The 27722-nt window shown below is 46.7% G+C and overlaps 1 pseudogene; it reads right to left on the bottom strand.

Annotated features, from left to right (window-relative positions):
- Positions 1 to 22297: 22297 nt before the first annotated feature.
- The window catches only part of LOC133251874 (mitochondrial transcription rescue factor 1-like), a 60412-nt pseudogene continuing 54987 nt past the window's right edge, over positions 22298 to 27722 (bottom strand).

The following is a 27722-nucleotide window of genomic DNA, read 5'->3' as shown; positions in this document are numbered from 1 at the left end:
GTCTCCTGCCTCAGAAGAGACAAAAAAGCTTTGAAGTCAACACCTTCCTTGTCTCTTACGAAATACTGAACTCACTGAGGAACTTACATTAGCTGTGCCCAAAGGTCCCCAGATGCCTTGAAGGGTCAGCAAGTAGAAGACCTGGAGGTTGGGGGATTCCCCATGAGCAAAATGTTCCCAAAGAGCAGAAGGATGCATGGAGTATCCAGGGTGGCTAGGCCCTCATGAAAAGTTCTAGGCAACCCCAAAGATCCCTAGGTCCCCAACTTGTCTCAGAAGCCAATGAATCTCCAACTTGAAGGAGTCCTGCATTCTGGGATGTGGGAAGGTCTCAAAGGTAACCAGTGAGGACTGATGATTCAAGGGGCTTCTGGATGCTTTGATACTGCCCCAAGATACCCATGCCCCAAGAGGGAAAAATGATGACTGAGGTTACAGTGTGTGTGTGTGTGTGTGTGTGTGTGTGTTGCTCAGTTGTGTCTGACTCTTTGTGACCCCATGGACTGTAGGCTGTCAGGCTCCTCTGTCCATGAAATTCTCCAGGCAAGAATACTGGAGTGGGTTGCCATTCCCTTCTCCAGCAGATGTTCCTGACCCAGGGACTGAATCTGAATCTCCTTCATTGTAGGCAGATTCTTTACCATCTGAGCCACCAAGGAAGGCCAAGGTTATATTACCTATATCCAAAAATGAAAAAAAAAAATACTGCAGAAGGCAGCTTCTAAGACAGCACCAATGGACTCCACCTGCTTGTTCTCACGGCTCTGCAGAGTTCTCTTTCCTGAAGAGGTTGTTTCTGACCAATGGAATATCTCAGCATTGAGACGATGTCACTTTACTGAAGTTGAGCTGATTTACATTATTGTGCCATCTGCTGTACAGCAAAGTGACTCAGTTTTACACGTGTAGACTGAGCGACTAACACACACTTTATACATTCTTTAATATTCTCTTCCATTATGCTTTATCCCAGGAGACTGGATATAATTCCCTGTACTATACAGCAGGACTTTGTCGTTTATCCATGCTCAATGTAATAGCTTGCATCTACCAACCCCAATTCTAAAGCTGAAACTCCAGTACTTTGGCCACCTCATGCAAAGAGTTGACTCATTGGAAAAGACCCTAACGCTGGGAGGGATTGGGGGCAGGAGGAGAAGGGGACGATAGAGGATGAGATGGCTGGATGGCATCACCGACTCGGTGGACGTGAGTTTGAGTGAACTCCGGGAGTTGGCGATGGACAGGGAGGCCTGGCGTGCTGCGATTCATGGAGCTGCAAAGAGTTGGACACGACTGAGTGACCAAACTGAACTGAACTGAACTGAACCAACCCCAAATTCCCAGTCCATCCTTCTCCCTACCCCATCCCCTTGGCAACCACACATCTGACCTCTACGTCTGTGAGTCTGTTTCTGCTTTGTAGATAAGTTCATTTCTGCCATATTTTAGATTCCACATATAAGTGATATCATATGGTATTTGTCTTTCTCTGTCTGACTTACTTCACTTAGTATGATAATATCTAATTGCATCTGTGTTCCTGCAAATGGCATTATTTTGGTTTTTTTGTGGCTGAGCAGTATTCCATTGTGTGCTTCCCTAGTGGTTCAGACAGTAAAGAATCTGCCTGCAATGAGGAGACCTGGGTTCAATCCCTGGGTCAGGAAGATCCTCTGGAGAAGGAAATGGCAACCCACTCCAGTATCCCCTGCCTGGAGAATTCCATGGACAGAGGAGCCTAGCAGGCTCCAGTCCATGGGATCTCAAAGAGTCTGAGACAACTGGAGTGATAAACACAAGACAACAACAGTATTCCATTGTATCCATGTATCAAAAAGATGTTACTTTTGTAATTAGGCTGCAAAACATTCCAGCTTGTCTTGCTAGCAGACTCTCTATATTGACTTTGACAAAGCAAGCTGCCATATTGGGGATGAGCTGAGGGTGGCCTCTGTCCAACAATTAGGAACTGAGGCCTTTAGTTCAACAGTTTGCAAGGACTGAACATTGCCAACAACCAGGTGTGGCTTGAAGGCAGATCCTTCCCCAGTTGAGCCTTTGAATGAGACCCAACTCTGTCCAACACTCTGATTATAGCCTTGTGAGTGATCCAAAAGCAGAGGGTCCAGTGAGGTAACATGGAGATCCCTGATCCATAAGAACTGTGAGATAATAAACATGTGTTATTTAAAGCCACTACAGGGACTTTCCTGGTGGTCCAATGGTTAAGACTCTGCACTTCCAAGGCACAGGACACAGGTTCGATCTCTGGTCAGGGAACTAAGATCCTGTGCATGCCACATGGCCTGGCCACACACACACACAAAAAGGTCACTAAGTTTGTGGGAATTTGTTACATGGTTTATGGCCATTTGTTACCCAGCGCTAGATAACTAATACAAACACAAGGACTTCAGTTCAGTTCAGTTCAGTCACTCAGTCGCATCCGACTCTTTGCGACCCCATGAATCGCAGCACGCCAGGCCTCCCTGTCCATCACCAACTCCCGGAGTTCACTCAAACTCATGTCCATTGAGTCAGTGATGCCATCCAGCCATCTCATCCTCTATCGTCCCCTTCTCCTCCTGCCCCCAGTCCCTCCCAGCATCAGAGTCTTTTCCAATGAGTCAACTCTTCGCATGAGGTAGCCAAAGTATTGGAGTTTCAGCTTCAGCATCAGTCCTTCCAATGAACGCCCAGGACTGATCTCCTTTAAGATGGACTGGTTGGATCTCCTTGCAGTCCAAGGGACTCTCAAGAGTCTTCTCCAACACCACACTTCAAAAGCATCAATTCTTCGGCACTCAGCTTTCTTCACAGTCCAACTCTTACATCCATACATGACCACTGGAAAAACCATAGCCTTGACTAGACGGACCTTTGTTGGCAAAGCAATGTCTCTGCTTTTGAATATGCTATCTAGGTTGGTCATAACTTCCTTCCAAGGAGTAAGCATCTTTTAATTTCATGGCTGCAATCACCATCTGCAGTGATTTTGGAGCCCCCAAAAATAAAGTCTGACACTGTTTCCACTGTTTCCCCATCTATTTGCCATGAAGTGATGGGACCAGATGCCATGATCTTAGTTTTCTGAATGTTGAGCTTTAAGCCAACTTTTTCACTCTCCTCATTCACTTTTATCAAGAGGCTCTTTAGTTCCTCTTCACTTTCTGCCATAAGGGTGGTGTCATCTGCATATCTGAGGTTATTGATATTTCTCCTGGCAATCTTGATTCTAGCTTGTGCTTCTTCCAGCCCAGCATTTCTCATGATGTACTCTGCATATAAGTTAAATAAGCAGGGTGACAATATACAGCCTTGACGTACTCCTTTCCCTATTTGGAACCAGTCTGTTGTTCCATGTCCAGCTCTAACTGTTGTTTCCTGACCTGCATATAGGTTTCACAAGAGGCAGGTCAGGTGGTCTGGTATTCCCATCTCTTTCAGAATTTTCCACAGTTAATTGTGATCCACACAGTTAAAGGCTTTGCCATAATCAATAAAGCAGAAATAGCTAGCACTTAAATGATGATAACTACAGAGCAGGTCCCATTCTAAGACCTGTCCATGCATTAATTCATTTGAGCTTCACCCAAACCATAGAGGGAAACTGAAGCACAGAGAGGTTAGAGGACTTCCCCAGCAGGTCAAGACCACAGCCAGGACTGGAATCAGCACCACCCCCTCTCCAAACATAAAGGCACTTTCATGCATTCCTGAGTTTGCAAACCCACCTTCTACCTATTCCAGATACCCCTTTGCTCAGACAAAAAAAAAAAAAACCAGCTAAAAATATAGAGATGGGCAAACAGGTCAAATGCACTGTGTAGAAATTCAGAATACTTAATGACCAGCAAGAGGTATCACCCTTGGAATGTAGATTACCAGGAGGCATAGGAGAACCCAGGAAGGGACGTGACTGGAGGTGGAACTGACTCGGGGGCTCCAGACAATAGCTACTAACCAGTACGGTTTTTCCAGTGGTCATGTGTGGGTGTGAGAGTTGGACTGTGAAGAAAGCTGAGCGCCGAAGAATTGATGCTTTTGAACTGTGGTGTTGGAGAAGACTCTTGAGAGTCCCTTGGACTGCAAGGAGATCCAACCAGTCCATTCTAGAGGAGATAGGTCCTGGGTGTTCTTTGGAAGGACTGATGCTGAAGCTGAAACTCCAGTACTTTGGCCACCTCATGCAAAGAGTTGACTCATTGGAAAAGACCCTGATGCTGGGAGGGATTGAGGGCAGGAGGAAAAGGGGACGACAGAGGATGACATGGCTGGATGGCATCACCGACTTGATGGACATGAGTTTGAGTGAACTCCGGGAGTTGGTGATGGACAGGGAGCCCTGGTGTGCTGCAGTTCATAGGGTCGCAAAGAGTCGGACACGACTGAGCGACTGACTGAACTGAACCAGTATGGAACTATGCTAGTATTTGAACAGTCAGCTGTACCAATGTTTCCCAGCTGAACATCTCTACTGAATACACAAAGAGGAGATCACTGAAGCCAAAAGAGTAAGAATCCAAGCCACAAATCAGAGGAGAATAATCCACATTGAGGAATGGATTAGTACACTAGGATTTTTTTTTTTGATCCCCCCAGCAGATTTTTAATTTGCTAGTTGTGTGTAAACCTGGGAGCTTCCTGTGAGTGTATCATGAGCAAAGTGAAGAGTGACGACCCACCCTTTGGTTCTCAAGCGTAATAGCCAATGAGAATCACCTGGAAACTTTCAAACTGCCCATGCTTGGACTCCACCCCAGAGAGAGATTTAATGGGGGTACCACCTGGGTATTGGGAATTTTTAAAAACATTTCAGGTAACCTTTTTTAAAAAATATTTTTTTATTTAGGGCTTCCCAAGGGGATTTCCCAACTGGCTCAGTGGTGAAGAATTTGCCGGCCAAGTCAGGAGACGTGGGTTCTATCACTGGTTCGGATAGATTCCCTTGGAGAAGGGAAAGGAAACCCACTCCAGCATTCTTGCCTGGGAAATCCCACGGACAGAGGAGCCCGGTGGGCTACAGTACATGGGGTCGTAAAGAGTCAGACACGACTTAGTGACTGAATGACAACAACAACATTCATTTATTTATTTGACTGTGCCGGACCCTGCTTGCAGCACACAAGATCTTTTTTTAATTTTTTTTTTAGTTGCAGTATGCAATCTCTTAGTTGTGGCATGTGGGATCTAGTTCCCTCACCAGGGATTGAACCCCTGCATTGGGAGTGTGGAGTCTTAGCTGCTGGACACCAGGCAAGTCCCTTTCCTGGGTAATCTTCATGTGCATTTAAGTTGGAAACTACTTAATGAAATACTTGCTTCTCAAAATGTGCTCCCTGGACCAGCAGTAGCATCACCTGGAAACTTGTAAGAAGTACAGATGCTCAGGCCCCCGAACTGCTGAATCAAAACCTCCAAGTGGGCCCTGCAATACCTGTGGTCTGTTTGTTTGTTTTAATTTATTTATTTGGCTGTGCTGGGTCTTTGTTGCTGTGCATAGGCTTTCTCTGGTTGTGGCGTGCAGGGACTACTCTAGCTGTGATGTGAGGGCTTTTCCTTGCAGTGGCTTCTCCTCTTGCAGAGCATGGGCTGTAGGCCTGAAGGCTCAGTACTTGTGAAACACACGAGCTTAGTTGCTCCATGGCATGTGGGATCTTCTCGGACCAGGGATGGAACCTGTGTCCCCTGCATTTGTGGGCAGATTCTTAACCACTGGACCACCGGGGAAGCCCCATACCTGAGTTTTTTTCACAGTCCCTCTAAAGAGTATGGATGTGAGAGTTGTACCATAAAGAAGGCTAAGTGCTGAAGAATTGATGCTTTCGAATGCTGGTGCTGGAGAAGACTCTTGAGAGTCCCTTGGACAGCAAGGAGATCAAACCAGTCAATCCTAAAGGAAAGAAACCCTGAATATTCATTGGAGGAACTGATGCTGAGGCTGAAGCTCCAATACTTTGGCCATCTGATGCAAAGAGTCGACTCATTGGAAAAGACCCTGATGCTGGGAAAGATTGAAGGCAGGACGAGAAGGGGATGACAGAGGACGAGATGGTTGGATGGCATCACCGACTCAATGGACATGAGTTTGAGCAGACTCCGGGAGATGGTGAAGGACAGCAAAGCCTGGCATGCTGCAGTCCATGGGGTCGCAAAGAGTTGGACACGACTTACTGACTGAACAACAACAAAAGGGTGCTTAGAGCTGTGAAGGCTGCCAGAATTAAAACATTTCTACTGATTATCCTGCAGGACAGCCAAAGCCACACGGATGCACTGTCACCAAAAACCCTTTTCCACCACAAAGAAATCCAAGACTCTGCCATGCTGCTAACCTGCTGAGATCAGCTGGAGTCCAGTACACATACCCAACTCAGGACCGGAGATTTCAGACACAGATCTAAAGAGTTGGCAGCACTTACAGGAACTAATTCATGGCTAAGAAACCAAATCAGCTCTCCAGTATGGCCTCATTTGATGAAACCTCTTTTAAATGGGGACTTCTTATTCAGAAGCAAGAACTGAAGAGTTCCAGAATGTTCCAATAGGCCGATCAATAGGCCCAATGCACAGGCAGGCTCCACACCAATTTGTAAGGAATTTCAACCACACAGCTGCAGAAAAACTCAACACATTCAGGGACTTCCCTGGTGGTGTAGTGCCTGAGACTCCGTGCTCCCAACGCTCAGAGAGGTGGGGTCACTTGTCCAAGGTCACACAGCAAATAGGAGAACCAGAGCATAAATCCAGCCAGGCTAACTCCAGAACCCCTAAGCTGTGTGGGTCTCTTATTCAGCACCCCTTGAGCCAAGATGCAAATTGGAGGAGCTACATGGTGGTCCACAGACTAGAAAGGGGGAAAGACGAGAGTGAATTTTCCTCCAAAACCCTGTGATCTGAGCCCTGCCTCATCAATGCACTCCCGAGACCAGGAACTTTTGTAACCTCCCCCAGCACTCAGAGAGGCTGTGGCATTTGCTCAGGATCACCCAGCTCTAATGGGATGGTCTCAGATTGGAAGGCAGCTCCTTTTGCTTTCCAATCTCTTCTTTGTCCCACATTTGGGGCCCTCCAGAAAAGCAGTACTATTATCGCTCTCATTTTTGGCCAAGGCTCACTAGACACTTTGCTGTTCTTGGTATTTGCACGTGCTTGCTCACCCCAGGACCTTTGCACTGGCTCTTCCCAGACCTGCAGTGATTTTGTCATGGCTGGCCTAAACTTGCCGTCCAATCTCAGCACAGATGTTACCTCATACAGAGCACACACCCACACCCACTGCCCCAAGGATCAGATCTCTCTGGTTATTATCTACAAGTAGGTATTTTCTCCTATGTTAAGACTGCCAGCAACTTGAAGACAGGATTTCTTTTGGTCTTTCTTGTCCACTACTGTGTCCCCAGTGCTATGCCCAGTGCATAGAAGGCAACAATGTTTGTTGTGCTCAGTCGCTCAGTTGTGTCCAACTCTTTGTGACCCCATGAACTGTAGCCCGCCATGGTCCTCTATCCATGGGATTTTCCAGGCAAGAATACTGGAGTGGGTTGCCATTTCCGTCTCCAGGGAATGTTTGTTGAGTGAATAACTAGCCAATCCCGGGGAACCTGAATATCTGTACTGATGCTCTTTCTATGTCTCTGGCTTAGAGAGCTGACCTGAAAATTGCTTAAGATAAGTGAACTCCATTTTCTCTTTAGTTCTCTGCCCAGGGCATTCTCTGGTTCCAAGTCCTGTGTGATTTACTTCAGAGGGTCTGCCTGGAGGAGTCCAGAAAACCTTTAAACAGGCAAGAATAGCCTTCTTGGAAGCCCACAGAACACATTGGCTTTGCAAAGTGGCATTTCAAGGAGATGGTGGAATTATTTTTGAACTGCACTGTTGTTGATCTGCTCTGTGGCTCTGGGCTCATCTGAGGGTTATAAGGCCTGCCCCTATCCAAAGGAGCTTTGAAACATTGGAAATGTTAGAAGGTAAGAAGTTATATCATTTTATCCCAATTTGGCCTTCATCAGGCTCATTCTAGTGGCCAGGATTTAGAGAATGAGTCATGCCTTCAGGATTTTATAGATTTCATTCTGAAACCATCTCAGACTTGACACGATCAAGTTCAACAGATATTGTGTGCCTTCTACCCACAAGCTCTGTGCCAACAATTCCAAAGATTCAAGGATCAATAGAGAAAGGCTTTGCCTCTGTGGATTTGAGTACCTAAAATGCAGGGGGAAACTTAATGATTACACTTCATTCATGCATTCCACTGTGTGCCAAGTGTTTCCAAATTCATGATCATGTAAGGAGAGAAATCAAGAACCTGGGTTCTGGACTTGAACAGATCTGGTTCCAAGGTTGGTTCTGCCCTACTGGATTCATTATTTTTCTTTCTGTGCCTCAGTTGCCTCCTCTGTGAAATGGGTGCTGGGGGAAGGACGTCTTGAGCCCATACCTTAAGCCCGTCAGCCCAAGGCTGGCCTTTTGGCAGTTGTGGGATAAACAGAGACTGGTCCCAGTGTACTGGAGACTGTGGGCAATCACTAGTCTGCTTGTCTGTCTCCTCTTCCAGGCAGACCCCCTTGAGTAGAGCATGCAGAACTTGGAACCAGAGGATGCCCCGGGCAGAGAACTAAAAAAAGAAAATTGGGTTCACTTGTTTTAAGGGGCTTTTGGGTCTCTAAGCCAGAGACATAGAAAGATCATCAATACAGATGTTCAGGTTCCCAAGGATTGATTGGCTATTCACTCAACAAACACCTAATGCAAAGAGCCGACTCATCGGAAAAGACCCTGATGCTGGGAAAGATTGAGGGCAGGAGGAGGAGAAGCGGGTAACAGAGGATGAGATGGTTGGATGGCATCACCAAATCAATGGACAAGAGTTTGAGCAAGCTCCAGGAGATAGTGAAGGACAGGGAAGCCTGATGTGCTGCAGTCCATGGGGTCTCAAAGAGTCAGACATGACTTAGCGACTGAGCAACAACAAACACTGGCCCCTTCTATGCTCTGGGCACTTTCCCAAGCCCTGGGGACACAGTAGTGGACAAGAAAGATCAAAAGAAAACCTGCCCTCAAGTTGCTGGCAGTCTAATAATGTAAGAGAAAATACCTAACGGTAATGAACAGAGTGATGTGATCCCTGGGAGGGGGAGGGGGCAGCTTTACGTGAGGTGACATCTGTGCTGAGATTGGAAGGCAAGCTGGAGCCAGCCATGGCAAAAGCACTGCAGGTCAGGGAAGAGCCAGTGCAAAGGTCCTGAGGTGAGCAGCACTTGCAAACACAGAGAACAGCAAAGTGTCTAGTGAGCCCTGGCCAAAAGTGAGAATAATAATAGTAAAAGCGTAGGCAGAGATGAAGCCGATAGAGCCCCCTGGGTGGAAGCGGTTGCGAGAGCCTGGAGCGAAAGTGCACAGACACCATCAAAAGAGCCTTGCAGGGTTTTAAGGACAGACTTTCGGAGTGATGGTGGCAGAATAAAAGATGGCGGCAGCGGTAAGCAGGATGGTGACTCTGGGAGGATCGCACCAGCTGCTTGGGTTCCAAAGACCCAAGTAGAAAATCTGATAGATCAAAAAGGACGCCATCTCTGGGGGGCAGGGTGGCTTCCCCAGGCCCTCCACCGCTAGCTGCAGCCAAAGCTTCTAATTCAAAGGACAAAAGGAGGGTCTTTCTGCACTAAAACCAGACAGCAGCACTGAAAAAGAAGCTCCCTGGGACCAGACCTATTTTTTTTTTTTAATATCAACTAGGCTAGAATTGTCCAACTGCCTCCCTGAAAAGAGAAGGAAAAAAAAAAAAAAGGTGCTCTGATTCTCAAGCAGGTCTTCTTTAAAGGCCAGGTTTCAGTTTTGATGTCTTCACAACCTGCTGTTCTTTCTTCTTTGTAACTGTGTGTTAACTTAGGCTTCCAGAAGCTTAAAGGCCTACCCTTCTCCAGACCATAGCAAATGGTTATCAAGGCTTACTATACACCTGCACTGTTCTAAACGCTTGCTATCTAATAATGCATTGAATTTCATCTTTGTCAGAAGCCCAAAAGCGGGTGTTACTGTTGTCCCCATTTTACAGATGAGGAAACTGAGGCAAAGCAGAGAATAATCCCAGAGTCAGGGAGGGCCAGAGCTGCGATTTGAACCCCTGCTATCTGGCTCCTCGGAGAAGGCAATGGCAACCCACTCCAGTACTCTCGCCTGGAAAATCCCATGGACGGAGGAGCCTGGTAGGCTGCGGTCCATGGGGTCGCTAGGAGTCGGACACCGACTGAGCAACTTCACTTTCACTTTTCACTTTCATGCATTGGAGAAGGAAATGGAAACCCACTCCAGTGTTCTTGCCTGGAGAATTCCAGGGACGGGGGAGCCTGGTGGGCTGCCGTCTATGGGATCGCACAGAGTCGGACACGACTGAAGTGACTTAGCAGTATCTGGCTCCTAGTCCAGGAATTCAACCACAACCCAGAACAAAGACAGCTGGGCCCCACACTTGACCCCAGGACCCACCTGAAACCTTTTAGCGCTTCTGGAAGCTAATCAAGCCCTGAGTCCTCTCAATGCGTCTTTACCAAGCACTTTGTGTGTGGAAAAGAAATCGCCATATATGGAACGATTGAGTACTAGCTGATGAAAACTGGATTCTTGATTTGGGGCTGTCTTCTCTATGGGGTCGCACAGAGTCGGACACGACTGAAGCGACTTAGCAGCAGCAGCAGTCCATTTCTCAGACCACCAAGAGCAGGAAGGATGAAGCCAGGAAATAGGTACTGTGGAAGGTTCGCGGACCGCTTCCAGCACCTCGCTTCTGTTCTGTGCTCTCCAGACGCGGAAGCCACAGCGCCACCTGGTGGCAGCCGCAAGTGAAAAGGGGTGAACCCAGGGGAGAGTAGGGTCCCCCGGCATCCTTCTCCCCACGCAATGACCAAAGCTGGTTGCTTACAGAACACTTACTCTGTGCCAGGCGCTGTTCCAGCCCAGTCGTGTTCAATTCTTTGCGACCCCCACGGACTCCTGCCAGGCTCCTCTGTCCATGGGACTATCTAGGCAAGAATACTGGAGTGGGTTATCATTCCCTTCTCCAGGGCATCTTTCTGACCCTGGGGATAAAACTGGGCCTCCTGCATTGCAGAAGGATTCTTTATCATCTGAGCCACCAGGGAAGCCCCACAACGAAGATCAAAGAACAGCCAAAATAATAATAATAAATTCACAATAAAAAAATAATAACAGCAAAAATGCCTGCCCTGGATGCTTCATGAGACTGTTATGTGCTTGCAGCCAGATATGAAACTTAGAAATGCTTAGGAAAACAATAGCATGCTGCCCAATCTTATTTATAACAATGGGGATGAGGACTAAATGAGTTAATATAAAGGGCTTGGAACTGTGCCCTGCAGATATTAAGTCCTCCACAAATATTTGTTATCATCGTTATCATCACAGCACGAGTATTATTCATGATACTCTTTGCAGTTTGCTTAGCTCTTCTCTCCCTGCCCTCCATTCTCCCACCCACATCCTCTGTTTGATGATAATGATAATGATGGCTCAGAATTGGCTACTCAGACTACTGTCCACAGTCAACAGCACTGATTCCAGCTGGGAGACTCTTAGAAAGAAACACAGAGTCTCAGGCCCTGGCCCAGATTTGCTGAGTCAGAATCTGCATTTAACAAGACCCTCCAGTTCAGTTCAGTTCAGTCGCTCAGTCGTGTCCGACTCTTTGCGACCCCATGAATCGCAGCATGCCAGGCCTCCCTGTCCATCACCAACTCCCGGAGTTCACCCAGACTCACGTCCATCGAGTCAGTGATGCCATCCAGCCATCTCATCCTCTGTCGTCCCCTTCTCCTGCCCCCAATCCCTCCCAGCATCAGAGTCTTTTTCCAATGAGTCAACTCTTCGCATGAGGTAGCCAAAGTACTGGAGTTTCAGCTTTAGCATCATTCCTTCCAAAAAAATCCCTCTATAGAGGTTCAAAAGTATAGTCAAGTGTGAGAAGAACTAGCCTGGAAATTTCTTCCTGGGGACACTCCCCAGGCTCCTCCCAGACTCTTATACAGCCCCTTTCTGGGCACTCTTCCTGCTTGTCACCATTTGCTTCATGCTGGATTTTCCTGCTGACTGCAGAGTGTCATTTTGGAAAGAGCTGACTGTTGACTGATGCATCCCCAAGGCCCCTCACTGAGCTGAGCATGGTGGTGTCCTAAATACTGGTGGAGGGAGAGAGGGGAGGAAGGCAGGGAGAGGTGAAGGGGTGAGGAAAGGAGATGGGGTGAGTGGAGGGGAGAAGGGAGGAGGGAGGAGGGGAGAGAAGGGAGGAGGGCTGGGATGGAGAGGAGAGGGGAGGAGGGAAGGGTGGAGAGAAGGGAGGAGGGAGGGTGTGGAGAGGAGAAGGGAGGAGGGGATGGATAGGAGGGAGGCAGAGAGAGGGTGCTGTAGTAAAGAAGGACGAAGAGATGTGGGGCTGAGAAAAAGAGATGGAGTGGTAGAGGGAAGAAGGGAGGGAGGAGCCAGCGAGACGAAAGGAGGGAGCAATGAAGGAGAGAAGGGAAAACACAGTGGGAGAGGAGGAGGGGGAGTGAGCCTCTTTGCAATTAACTCTGGGTCTAAGAACCTCCAGAGTGGATCAGGGCCACCCCAGAGAGGACATCTGTGAATGTGTAGAACCAAATACTCAAACTTCCATGTCTGCTATTGTTTCATCTGAAACAAAGCGTTGCACTTTCTTAATCCTGCATGTATGGTGGACCAAATCCACATGTCGGAGCTCAACCTCCGCTCACTCATTCTTATCTGGTGCTTTCACTCAACAGATATTTCCTGAGCACCTGTGAGTGCCAGCCTCAGTCTCAGGTACTGAGGACCCAGACAACCATCCCTTCCGTGGACATTCTATTGCGCAAGACAAACTAGAAACAAGATAAATAACCGTGTTGTGGCAATACACTTCATTTTCCTTCGTGCTCTTGTGCTCAAAGAGCCATGTCTGACTCTTTGTGACCCTATGGACTGTAGCCTGCCAGGCTCCTCTGTCCATGGGATTTTTCAGGCAAGAGTACTAGAGTGCGTTGCTGTGCCTTCCTCCGGGGGACCTTCCTGACCCAGTGATAGAACCCACGTCTCTTACGTCTCCTGCATTGACAAGCAGGTTCTTTACCACTAGCGCCCCCTGGGAAGCCCATAGAATTGTATCATCCAGCAATTCCCATTCTGTGTACAACAGACCCAGAGGAGCTGAAAGTAGAGTCTCAAAGATACAAATATAGGGGACTTCCCTGGTGGCCCAGTGGTTAAGAATCCACCTTAGAGTGCAGGGGACTCGGATTTGATTCCTGGTCAAGAAACTGGCATTCTACATGCCTCAGGGCAGCTGGGCCTGTGTGCTGCAGTTAGGGAAGCCCATATGCCACAACACATGCCTCAACTAAGCCAGATGCAGTCAAATAAATAAACGTTTGAAAAAAAAAGTCTATAGCATTACCATGAGTGTGTGCTCAGTCACTCAGTTGTGTCTGACTCTTCTGAGACCCCATGGACTGTAACCCACCAGGTTCCTCTGTTCATCGGAACTTTCCAGGCAAGAATACTGGAGTCAGGTGCCATTTTCTCTTCCAGGGAATCTTCCCACCTCAGGGATCAAACCTGCCTCTCCTGTAGCTCCTGCACTGGCCGGCATTCTTTACCACTGAGCCACCTAGGAAGCCCATATGATTCAGAATTACCATATGATCCAGCAATTCCCATTCTGTGTACCAGACCCAGTGGAGCTGAAAGCAGGGTCTCAAAGAGAGATATAGATATATACGTATTTTCACAGCAGCATTGTTCATAATCACCAAAAGGCAGAAAGAACCCAAGTGTCCATCAGTGGACGAATGGATAAACAAAATGCAGTTCATTCATACAGTGGAATAGTACTCAGCCTCAAAAAAGAACTAAGTTCTGACACGTGTGACATGGATGAACCTTGAGGACATTATGCTAAAAGGCAAATGCTGTATGATTCCACATATGAGGTCCCCAGAACAGCCACATTCATAGAGACAGAAAGTAGAATGGTGGTTGCCTAAAGAAGGGGGAGAGGGATGGGAGCTAGTACTTAATGGGGACAGAGTTTCAGCTTTGCAAAATGAATAGAGTTCTAGAGATGAATGGCGGTGGTGGCTGCATAAAAATATGAATGTACTGAACGTCACCATTTCAGAGTGGTGAAAATGGCAAATTTTATATTATGTCTATTTCACTACAGTTTGTAAAAAGAGATATGACTACCAAATGTAAGAGACAGACTTTCTCGATTCAAAGAAACTGACTGTAAAAAGACAAGCAGGAAAATCCGAATGTGGACTGTAAATTAGATGACATTTAAAAATCATTGTTAATTTTGTCAGTGTGATAGCAGTAAGAAAATACGTGTGTGCTTTTAAGAGATGTAGATGGAAGTTTGTAAAATCATATGAGGTCTGGAATTTGCTTTAAAGTAGCTCAAAAATAAAGAGAAAAATGGACTTATAAGTCTAAATGCTGATAATTATATTTGGGTAATGGGTATGTGGGGTTCTCTCTACTCTTAGTGTATTTGAATATTTTCAGAATAAGCTCGTGCGTGCGTGCTCAGTCGTGCCCGACTCTTTTCCACCCCGTGGACTGCAGCATTCCAGGCTCCTTTGTCCATGGGATTCTCTAGACAAGAACACTGGAGTGGCTTGCCATTTCCTCCTCCCAGAGATTGAGCTCCATGTCCTGTGTCTCCCGCATTGTTAGGCAGATTCTTTACCACTGTGACACCTGGGAAGCCCTTAAAAGCTCTTACAAAACACAGGATAACTTTCAAAAATTAAAGCCACTTAAAAATGTTTATCTCATTGGTGTTCACCTTTTTAACATTTTGATTTTTGTAGATTTTATAGTGCATGTAATAATTTTAGTGGAATATTTATATAAACACATAAATTAAAATATGTTAATGGAAAGATGTTCAAAATCACTAATTATTAGTGAAATACAAATCAAAACTACAATGAAGTATCACCCCACACTGGTCAGAAATGACCATTATTAAAAAGTCTACAAATAAGAAGTGCCATAGAGGGTGTGGAGAAAGGGGAACCCTCCCACACTGTTGATGGGAATGTGAGGAAGAGCCACTATGGAGAACCATACGGAGGTTCCTCAGTGAACCAGAAACAGAGTTGCCATGTGCTCCAGCAGTGCCACTCCTGGGCGTTTATCTGGGCAAACCCAATTTGAAAAGATACATGCACCCCACGGTTCACAGCAGCACTGTCCACCATAGCCGGAACACGGGACCACCCTCAAACGTCCATCAACAGGGGACTAGATAAAGAAGACATGGTGCACAAATACAGCGGAAGGGCACTCAGCTAGAAAAAGAAAAAGACACTGCCATTTGCAGCAACACTGGTAAACCCAGAGATTGTCATACTGAGTGAAGTAAGTCAAACAAAGACAAATCTAAGATATTGCTTATATGTGGAATCTAAGAAAGGGTACAGATGAACTTATCTACAAAGCAAACAGAGTTACAGATGTAGAGAACAAACTCATGGTTACCAGGGGTAAGGGGGCAAATGATAAATTGGGAGATAGGGATTGACATATATACAATACTATATACATATATATATTAAATAGATAACTAATAAATATCCACTGTATAGCATAAGGAACTCTACTCAACACGCTGTAATGGCCTATACAGGAAAAGAATCTAAAAAAGAGTGGATATATGTATATGCATAACTGATTCACTTTGCCTTACAGCAGAAACTAACACAACACTGCAACTCAACTATACTCCAAGAAAGCTGTGGTACATATACACAATGGAGTATTACTCAGCCATTAAAAAGAATACATTTGAATCAGTTCTAATGAGGTGGATGAAACTGGAGCCTATTATACAGAGTGAAGTAAGCCAGAAAGAAAAACACCAATACAGTATACTAACGCATATATATGGAATTTAGAAAGATGGTAACAATAACCCTGTGTACGAGACAGCAAAAGAGACACTGATGTATAGATCAGTCTTATGGACTCTGTGGGAGAGGGAGAGGGTGGGAAGATTTGGGAGAATGGCATTGAAACATGTATAATACCATGTATGAAACTAGTCGCCAGTCCAGGTTCGATGCACGATACTGGATGCTTGGGGCTGGTGCACTGGGATGACCCAGAGGGATGGTATGGGGAGGGAGGAGGGAGGAGGGTTCAGGATGGGGAACACAGGTATACCTGTGGCGGATTCATTTCGATATTTGGCAAAACTAATACAATATTGTAAAGTTTAAAAATAAAATAAAATTAAAAAAAAATTTTTTTTAATAAAAAAATCCTATAGTTTAAAAAGAAAAGATATATGCACCCCTATGTTTATATCAGCACTATTCACGATGGCCAGGACATGGAGACAACCTACACGTCCATTGACCACTGAATGAATAAACATGTACACATATACAATGGAATATTACTCAGTCGTGAAAAGTGAAATAATGCCAGCACTTGCAGCCACATGAATAGACCTAGAGATGATCACACTAAGTGAATCAACTCAGAAAGAGAAAGACAAATACAATATGATATCACTTACACGTGGGATCTAAAAAAAGACACAAATGAACTTACAAAACAGAAACACACTCAAAGACATAAAGAACAGACCTATGGTTGCCGAGCTGGAGGGGAGGTGAAGAGGGAAGGACTGGGAGTTTGGGATTAGCAGAAGCAAGCTACTGTACACAGAACAGATAAACGACACGGTTCTACTACATGGCACAGGGAACTATGTTCAATATCCTATAATAAACCATAATGGAAAAGAAAAATAGGCAATAAACAACAAAAATAAAGCTGAAAAAATATGTACACGTGCTGAAAATGTGTTGGCTTTGCTGGCAGAGGTAGGCGTTCAGAAGTTTGGAGATTATGGCTAGAAAGATTCTCCAGGACTATTTTATGGTCCCAGAAAGAGACTGGGGGAAAGCGATGGCAAGCTAAGGCAGAAGTTAACCATCCAGTGAGGCTGTGGTAGACGAGACACCTAATCCCATGGTTCTTCTGTCTTTCTCCCTGATGTGATTGACTTTCTTTGTTTTCTGAGTTAGCGGAAAGCAAATCTTTGCCACTTACTATTTGGCAAGTAAAAACTCTTTGGCCAAATGATAAAGAGCTTGAGTTTCAGAGTCTGACAGGCCGGAGTTCGAATCTCAGTTCTGCCACTTTCTAGCAAGTTACTTTGCCTATCCCACCCTCTCTGGTTTCATCTGTAATGTACAGATAATGCAGAATCTACAGCGGACAGAGGTATGACAAGAAGTATCAAGCAGGGCTTCCCTGGTAGCTCAGTGGCAAAGAATCTGCCTGCCAATGCAGGAGACACGGGTTCAATCCCTGATCCGGGGAGATCCCACGGCCGCGGAGCAACTAAGCCTATGCGCCACCACTATTGAGCCTGTACTCTGGCGCCTGGGCACCACAATGACTCAAGCCCATGCACCCTAGAGCCTGTGCTCTGCAACAAGAGAAGCCACAGGAATGAGAAGCCCAAGCACCACGACTCAGGAGTAGCCCTCGCTCACCACAACTAGAGAAAAGCCCACGCAGCAACGAAGACCCAGCACAGCCATAAATACACATTTTTTAAAAAAGTGTCTGGCATACAGTAGGTGGCCAATAAACATTAGCTGTCATTATTGTTAGAAATTATAGTTATCATTTCCCTTGAGCAACGGGTTTTTTAATTCTTTAATTCACTGACACTTTTCCTTATCCCAAAAATCTCTTTTCTGCAGGTCATCTGATATAACTCATTCTAACCCCTTAAAGAAGCTTCGCTGTTTCTTTGAGAGTTAATCAAATTTCTTTTTCAATAAAAAATAAAACAAGAGGAGAATGGAAATAAATGGGAAAAGAGAGGAGAGAGCAGGTGAATCCTAGAGAGGGGATAATGAAAGTGAAAAAGTGAAAGTTGCTCAGTCATGTCTGACTCTTTTCGAACCCATGGACTATACAGTCCATGAAATTCTCTGGGCCAGAATATTGGAGTGGGTAGCTGTTCCCTTCTCCAGGGCATCTTCCCAACCCAGGGATTGAACCCAGGTCTCTGGCATTGCAATCAAATTCTTCATCATCTGAGCCACCAGGGAAGCCCAGAGAGGGGATAATAGAGGAGCGGTATTTAGCGTTGCAGCTGCATTTATTAGATGCACCATTTCCTTGCTGGATCAGACAGTAAAGAATTTGCTTGCAATGCAGGAGACGTGGGTTCAATCCCTGGGTCAGGAAGATCCCCTGGAGAAAGGAATGGCTACCCACTCCAGTATTCTTGCCTGGAGAATTCCTTGGGCAGAGGAACCTGGTGGGCTACAGTGCATGGGATTGCAAAGAGTCAGAAACAACTGAGCAACAAACACTTTAGGGCTTCCCTGGTGGCTCAGTAGGTAAAGAATCCACCTGCAATGCAGATGTGGGTTCAGTGCCTGAGTCAGGAAAATTCCCTGGAGAAGGAAATGGCAACCCACTCCAGTATGTTTGCCTGGGAAATCCCATGGACAGAAGAGCCTGGTGGGTTATACAGTCCATGGGGTCACAAGAGTCAGACAGGACTTAGCGACTAAAACACTGGTTATTTATGAAATATGAAATGATAGGTGGGTGGATGGATGGATGTACTGAGGAATAGAAGGATAGGTAGAGAGATGGAAGACTAGACAGAGATATAGATCAGTGGGTATATGAATGGCATACGATGGGTGAACAAATGGAAGATGGATGGGTGGGTGAGAGGTTGGATGAATAGAAACAGGGAAGGCCAATGGATGAATGAGTGGATGGGAGGAAAGACAGGGAGATGATGAATTGATAGACGCATAAAAAGATGGGTGAGTAAATGGATGGATGGATGGATGGATGGATGGATAGAAATATGTGTAGGTAAAGGGAGGGAGGGGTGGGGAGATGGATAAATGGATAGATGGATAGGAAGATTGCTGCGTGGATGGATGGATGGGTGGATGGATGAATGGAGGATGGACGGTCCAGTAGGAAGGTGGGTGGGCGGGTGGCTAGATGTATGGATGGAGAGGAGCGAATGTCAAAAGGAAGACAGCATGGGCTAAAAAAAACAGTTTGGTTACACCATTTCCTATTATATGTGATGCCCAAACATGCCACCAGATGTCAGTCTAACCTCAGGAAACCATGTCAGAGTCCACACTGGAGCCACCTTTTTCACTTTACCTGAAGCCCTCTGATTCAAAACAAACACTGGCTCATTTTGATAATAATCAAACCAGTCAATCCTAAAGAAAATCAACCCTGAATACTCAGTGGAAGGACTGATGCTTCAGCTAAAGCTCCAAGCTCCATAACTTTGGCCATATGATAAGAAGATCCGACTCATTGGAAAAGACCCTGATGTTGGGAAAGACTGAAGGCAGGAGGAGAAGGAGACGACAGAGAATGAGATGGTTGGATGGCATCACTGATTCAATGGATGGGAGTTTGAGCAAGCTCCGGGAGATAGTGAAGGACAGGGAAGCCTGGTGTGCTGCAGTGCATGGGGTCGAAAAGAGTTGGGACACAACTGAGCAACTGAAAATTTTGATAATACAGTTTTCATTGCATTCTGTAATTATACTTCCCTCATCACTACAGCCAGAACCCAACTGGCATTATAACCCAGTTCCCTATTCAAGGAGACAGAAAATGGGGATGAGGGGCACGAGGTGGGGGAGGCCGGAGCCTAAGCCCAGTGATGAAGTTGCTAGTTTCCAAGAGGTCAGACCTGGAGGTGGGAGGTGGGTGGGAGAAGGGATTTCTGGGGCTACAAGAGTGATTAGCAACCCTGACAGCCTCAGCTCCAATAGCCTTGAGTTCATATTCACATCCCACTTGCCTGCTGTCTGCCCAAGAATCCCCCCAGCTCTAAGCCTTGGCCAAAGCAGCTCTTGAGAAAAAGAGAAAGAAAAAAAGCACCGGCTCTCCCTCCATATGGGGGACTGAACCTTCTTCACACAAACCGCTTTTAATCTTCAAACAGCCTGGAAAGATTTCACTGTGGAGAGCGAGCCCCCGGAGCCATTTCTAACCCCACTCGTCCATCCAACGATGGCTCCCAGGAGAAGACCCACTTTCAGGGTCACTGGCCAAGAGAAAGGGAACCCGGGATCAGAATCACATCCTCCCAAACCCCCACCCCCACTCCCACACCACTTTTCAGGTTTAGACTGAAGCCTTGAGGTAACAGTGTGATTTCCTCTTTCCACCCCTCACCTGCCCACCCCATCCCCCCACCTCACCCCCACCCCCACCCCCGAGAAAGGAGCATTTCTCAGCCTGGTTCGGGAATGTCCATCCCATGGGAAATATTTGCCGACCCCTCTGAGTGGACACTCACAGAGCAGGATCCTGAGCACGCCCTGCCACGCCCACAATTAACCCCTTTGCTGCTGCACCGTGTGTGCCCCGGGGGTTCACCGAAGGGACTCAAGGCAAAGGCTATGCGATCAACTGGTAGGAAAGGAATTGGAGACTTCAGCAACCAGCCATACGAATGGCCCCCCCTCCCCCGCCCCAGAAGCTTGTCAGAAATAGGCGTTTCCTGACCCCAAGAGACCCCGGTTTACTGCTGCTCCCCATCCCGGGATGCTGGGGGTCGGTCGCCCGCCTCGTGCATACTCACTCCCATTCTTTCCTTCTGGCCTGCGGGGTGCTGTGGATTTTGTGCGCCTGGTGGGCCAAGATGACATCGCGGTGGTCGACCACGCCGCCCCGTCGCTTCAGAGGGGGGCCCTCGCAGCTGCCGCCGCTCATCAGGTGGGACCGCGCGTCCGGCGGGACGCGGGCTGTGCCCGCGGGGGCGCCGTCCGGACCTGAGGGGCCCAAGCCGCGGTCGTACAGGGCATCATAGTAACTGCGGGGCGAGAACATGGGGTCCAGGACCCGGGAGGACTTCGACATCCATGGGCCTCACTCAGAAATCCCAGGGTCTTCTGCCTCCAGCCCGGGAGGAAACTAGAGGAGGAGACAGGAGAGAGCAAGAAAGAGGAAGAGTGAGGGAGATGCAGAGACAAGGGCGCTCAGGGGACCAGGACCGCACAGGCGACCAACCTCCTTCACAGGAAGTCAAAAAACACCCCAGGACCGGCCCAACGGGAATTAGTATTTCCTTGGCAACTCAGGCCTGGGAAGCCAGTTCTTAGGAGCTGCCCGGCAACCAAGGCAGCACCGTGGCGCAAAAGACCGCGGAGGCTGTGTCGCAGGACACTCGCTCCACTTCCCAGGTGCCGGCCACCGAGGGCGGTTCTGGTGATTTCTCAGCATCTCAGCGTTCTCTGCAAAATGGGCCGCCAGGAGCCTACTTGTTCACTCTCCTCTGGTCCCTGGATCCTCTGAGCTCCAGAGAGTCACTTAGAAAACTAAAAGGGGGAGTTTATGGGTTGGCTTTAAAACCCACACAGGATATGGCCATCTGTGAGTGAGCCCTGCCCTTTGCCACCTTGGCTGGTTTTTTAAAAAGAGAAAATGGGGACTTCCCTGGGGTGGACACTTCCACTGCAGCGGATGTGGGTTCGATCCCTGGTCTGGGAACTCAGATCCCACATGCTGTGAGGCATAGCCAAAAAAATAAATTTAAAAAATTTTAATAAAAGAGAAAAGGGACAGAGTTCTTGTCCTTTATGAATGCATCAGGTGGTTAAACCCCAGAGGGTCTGAGAGCTGGGAAAAAGCTTTGTCTCCATCTCATTCACTTATTCACTCAACAAACGCCGAGTGAGCAGCCGCTGCATGCAGGTCTTGCGCTGGCTGCCGGGGACACAGTGTGGATGAGACAAACAAATGTCACCCTTATGCTGGAATGGAGGTTCTAGAGGGGGAGGCAGCCTGTGGAGAAAATAAATACCTCATGTGGAGCCTGAGAGTTGAAAAGTGCTGTGGAGGGACTTCCCTGGTGGCCCAGCGGATATGAATCTGCCCTTGAATGTGGGGGGACACCTGTTCGATCCCTGGTCTGGGAAGACTCCACATGCAGCGGAGCCACTAAGCCCATGTGCCCCAACTACTGAACCTGTGCTCTAGAGCCCGGGAGCTGCAAATACCGAGCCCAGTGTCTGCAGCTATGGAGACCCACACACCCAGAGCTCAAGCTCCAAAGCAAGAGAAGCCTCAAACAGCGTGAAGCCCAAGCGCCACAACTAAAGAGTAGCCCCCTGCTTGCCGCAACCAGAGAAAAGCCCAAGCAGCGACGGAGACCCAGCACAGCCATATGAATAAATAAAAATTGTTTAAAGTGCCATGGAGGGCAATTCAGCAGGAGAGGTATATTCATTTGCTGGAGTTGCCGTAACAAAGTACCACATGCAGGGTGCCTTAAACAACAGCAATCTATTTCCTCCCAGTTCTGAAGGCTACAGTTGGAGATCAAGGGGTCAGCAAGGCTGGTTTCTTCGGAGGCCTCTCTCCTTGGCTCGTAGACTGCCGTCTTCTCCCTGTGTCTTCTCATGGTCTCCCCTCGGGGTATGTGTGTGTCTTAATGTCCTTCTAATTTTACTTTGCATGCATGCCTGCTAAACTGCTTCAGTCGTGCCCGACTTCTTGCAACCCTATGGACTGTAGCCCACCAGGCTGCTCTGTCCATGGGATCCCCCAAGCAATACTGGAGTGGGTTGTCATGCGCTCCTCCAGGGAATCTTCCCAACCCAGGGGTCAAACCCGAGTCTCTTACATTTCCTGTATTGGCAGCCGGGTTCTTTACCACTAGCATCATCTGGGAAGCCCCTAATTGCCTCTTTTTTCTTCTCTCATTTTTTTTCTTTTTTCTTTCCCACTCCAAATGATAGGAGAACTTAATTTTAATTAAAAAAAAAATCCTCTTTTTAACCTGGTCCTTTGCCCCACCAATAGAAAGCAGGTTTATTGCTAAAAACAATTCATTTATTTGAGCATATTCTTTTTAGGCAATTTTTACTTTTTCCACCGTCGTAGTACCACTCGGTATTTCTGTCAGTCTTCTCTTCAAACACTTTTTTTTTTCCAGGAGAATCTGCATCACCATCTCTATTTCTGCTTATTTATCCTCTCCCATTAGAAGAACCAGTGTATCTCCCACTTTCAACCTTTTTCTCGTCTTCCATAATTTTTCCCCTATTCAGCCTGAGTCCACCTTTGGAGCGTTCACTTATTTCTTCCACTATCTGGGTCTGGCTTCAGGATAACATCCTATGGAAAAGACTACACCACTTTCACCTAATAAAGATTGCCTCTGACCACCCTGGGTTTGTCCTCGGGCTTCTCTTCTTGCTCACTCATCTCATTTATGGTCACACTCTTCATCAGAGTCCCCTTCATCTTCTGATTTTTTTCATCATCTTTTTAGTAGATTTCTTAGAGTTTATATGACTTTTGAGTCTTTCGGAAAGTGGGAATATAGATTCTGAAGATATTAAAAGCCTTGGGGGAACTTCCCTGGTGGTCTAGTGGTTAAGACTGTCTTCCAAGGTAGGAGGTGTGGGTTCAATCCCTAGTCAGTGAGTTAAAATCCCACATGTTTCGCAACCAAAAATTAAAATAAAATAGTACAGAAGCAATACTGTAACAAATTCAATAAAGACTTTTAAAAAAACATGGTCCACATCAAAAAAAAATTCTTAAAAAAACTAAAAAAAAAGTGAACATAAAAGCCCTGGAGATCTCAGTGAGATGATGTTATAAAAGAGTATTTTATGGGAATTCCCTGGTGGTCCAGTGGTTAGGAATCCACACTTCCTGTACTTCCACTGCAGGAGGCCTGGTTTCCATCCCTGGTTGGGGAACCAAGATCCTGCAAGCTTTGACATGTGGCAAAAAAGAAAAAAAAAGTTTTATAATATTATGCATTTAACTTGATGCTAGAAAAATAGAAGTATCAGTTACAGGAAAGCACAGTGTCTGTGTGAAGGTGTCTGCAGTCTCCAATCCAGGCATCTGGCTTTCTTAAAATACTGCTGGGCAATCTGACACTAGTCATACCCGTGGTGCATATGACCTTCCCAGGTCCTCAAAGTCAAGAGAAACTGAACACCAGCATCCTTGGGCTTTTGACCTGGATCTCCAGCCAGCAGGAGCAGCCAGGCAGTCCAGGGGGCAGACAGCCTCAGCCCACCAGGTTCCTACGGCCCTACAGCACCCACCTCCAGGGTCTACAGGGCATCCCAAGCTGATCAGGCCAAGGCAGGACACGAGGGATTCATGTGGAGGCCTAGCAGGAATGCAGCCAGGGGAGAGGAGCCTTAATTATGTCTGTAAAGGCTCTATCTCCAAATATGGTCCCATGCTGGGACTTCCCTGGCAGTCTTACTGGTTAAGACTTTGCCTTCCAACGCAGGGCAGGGCGGGTTCCATCCCTGGTCAGGGAGCTAAGATCCCACATACCGTGGGGCCAAAAAACCAAAACATAAAACAGAAGCAATATTGTAACAAATTCAATAAAGACTTTAAAAATGGCCCATGTCAAAAGAAAAAAAAAATCTTTAAGAAAAAATACAGTCACATGCTACTGCAGGTTAGAACTGTACCACATGAATTTGGGGGCAGGAGACACAATTCTGCTCACCACAGGATGACAGGAAGTGGTGGGTGGGCTATTGTATTAAATAAGGGTCGGAGATGGCCTCTCTGAGGAAGTGACATCTGAACCTTGAAGCAGTAGCCATGCTGGGTATGAGAGAAGAGCATTCCAGGCAGAGAACAGCATGTGCAAAGGTCCTGAGGCAGGGCTGTGTGTGATTTGCTCAAGGAACAATGAGGAGGCCTGAGTGGCTGTGAGAGGAGAAGCGTAATAGGGTTGAGGGTGGGGAGGTAATGGAGCAGATCACACAGGACCTTGCGGGCCATGGGAAGAAAATTTTTCTTGTTCCTTCTAGGAGTGAGATGGCCCATGGTGTTCAGATCCACAGCTTACCCAACAACATATTTTCAACCCAAACTGAGTTTTTCCACCTAACAGCCCCCCATCACTAGCCTCCCAGTGTCTGTCCAAGAAAAGGAAATCCACAGGAAGGCCAGCCTGAATGACACAGAATTAGGAGCCTAAATCCCATGCATAAACATTGCAAGAGTCACCTCAACACCCAGAGGCGTTAGAAGATGGTGCAAAGAAACGGGAGTGGGAGTGGAGGCTTATCTCCCTGCTGACTATTTCTTCTTGCTCTGCTTGAAGGCTTCCAAGAAGTAAGAACGTTCCCTCTCCTAAGTAAGCCTCTCCTAAGTAGATCAACTCAATATCAGTTTAATGAACGCTGTTTCCCTCCGGGGAGGTTTCTTTTTTCAAATCTTATAACTAATGGAGTTTAATAGGCCTATCTTCATGACGCCTTTAAGGTTCAATTTACTCCCATGAAAACTTACTCTTAATCGCCTACAATCGTGAATTTATAAAGCCTTTTGTGTTTTTCTAAATACATTCCCTTCGCATTGAAAAAAAAAAAAGCCTTTTATTCCTTTTATAAGCACTTATGCCTCAAAGGCATTTTCCTTCCCATTTTATAGAAATAAAACTGAAGACTGGGACTTCCCAGGTGGTCCAGTGGCTAAGACTCCCCGCTCCCAATGCAAGGGGCCTGGGTTTGATCCCTGGTCAGGGAACTAGATCCCACATGCCAGATCTGAAAAAGAAGAGTTTGCATGCTGCAACTAAAAAAGATCCTGCATGTTTCAACTAAGACCTGGTGCAGCCAAAATAAATATATGTGTGTGTATACACACACACACACACACACACACTTTTAAAAAACTAAGGATAAAAGGAAGGTTCAAGTGTCTTGCTACCTGTTCCATTCCTACTTCCTGGAGTCGCCCCTCCCATTCCCCAAAATGTGCTTACTGTGTCAATATTAAAGAAAGAATTCACCACAGGGAACTATATTCACTATTTTTGTGATAACCTATAAGAGAAAAGAATCTGGAAAGGAATAGATATAGACACAGATTATAAAACTGAATCACTGGGCTGTATACCTGAAACTGAGGTAGAAATTGCTAGGCAGTCAGTGTGAGACTGAGACCTCAGTCTTTTTTTCAGTAAACATCTCACTCTACTAACCTAAAGCTATATCCTTTGTTCCAGTTTCCTGACTTTCAGAGGAATGCATCCTTGGTCTGGTAGATCATCAACACCCAGATGCAGGACAGGACAACCATTAACTCCTGGCCCTCTTATCTAAAAGAAAAGCAACATGTAGACCATCAACTTTTGGCCCATATCTGATCCTCTGTGAAATGGCCAGGGCTCGTAAGACAGGGTCACACGATGGTGACTGAAAGTGTGAGACTTAGAAACTGGGGATCAAAAGAAGCCATAAAGATGCCAAGTTAAACACTGTAACCTTTAAACTGATTGGCTAGAAATGACATACGTTAAGGACAAGAGCCAACCAAAAAAGTACAGATCGATACTAGAAAGGATATAATGCTGTTAAGTGCTGTAAGCATTTTAATTATAAATGCTGTAAGTCCCACATTTGGGGGCACTTCAGTGTCTCTCAGTGTCTGTGCTGAGAGCTTTGTTCTTTTCGTCTCTTTAAAATAAATCCTATGTGCTTGCTACTGTGATTGATTGCATGTTTGTTAAGTTCATTCTTCAGCTCTGTGAACATGAATTCAGATTCCTGTTTCAATACTAACACAACATTGAAAATCAATCATACTTTAAAATTTTTGAAAAATGAAAAGAACCTAGCTTACAACTTGGATGTTCCGTGTAGTATCCCCAATGCAACTAAAACCCCAGAGCCAAGGCGTGATGGAAAAAGCTTCAGGCACCTAGAGAAGGGAGGTTTGTACCTGGGAAGATGGGAGACGGAGTGGGAAAGACAAAAACCTAAGGCACAGGCCCAAGTGCCATCTTTTGAGACATCCACCTGCTGGTCCCACAGGCTCAAGACAGAAACCTCCCTTCCCTGCTCCTTCTCTACAGCCCTTTGCTCCCAATATCCCCCATCTCATCACAGGCCTCCCAATTTAACTTGGTGCCCAAATCACATGGTTCTCCCTTTCCCTTCACTCTCTGATTGAAAGCCATCAGCTGGTGCCATCCATTCACCTCCAAAATAGATCCCATATGCAATCACTTTCCTCCATGGCAAAGCCTCCCTCGCTGCTGGCCTGGACTTGGGCAGTTGCCTCTCCTGGGCCAGCTGGCTTTCTCACTCCCCACGTCCAGCCTGCATTCTGCTCTGCAGTCAGTGGGGAAGCTTCTGAAAAGAGCCAGTCACTCTTTTGCTCTTAGAGAAATAAAAGCCACTCCCTACAGGCTGCCCCAACCCCTCCCCTTCCCCCTCTTGCCTCTAAGCTCCAGAGTCACTGGCCTGGCCACTCCTGGTCTCTGCCAAGCTCATTCCATCTTTGCAATTGCTGTTCCCTCTTCCTAGTGGAGCAGCGCTAAACAATTTGCCTGCCAGTGCAGAAGACACAAGAGCTGCAAGAGACACGGGTTCGAACCCTGGGTCTGGAAGACCCCCTGGAGTAGGAAACGGCAACCCACTCTAGTATATCTTGTGTGGAAAATCCCACGGACAGAGGAGACTGGTGGGCTAGAGTCCATGGGGTCACAAAGAGTCGGACATGACTGAGCAAGCATGCAGACAGGCCACTTCCTAGAATGCTCTTCCCCTCGTCTGTGACGGGTCGGCTCCCTCTCATTATTCAGGCTGCGGTCGGATGTAGGCACT

The sequence above is a fragment of the Bos javanicus genome, chromosome 7, assembly GCF_032452875.1.
Source record: "Bos javanicus breed banteng chromosome 7, ARS-OSU_banteng_1.0, whole genome shotgun sequence".
NCBI lineage: Eukaryota > Metazoa > Chordata > Mammalia > Artiodactyla > Bovidae > Bos > Bos javanicus.
Note: the sequence above shows the minus strand (reverse complement) of the source record. Positions and strands in the feature narration are given on the sequence as shown.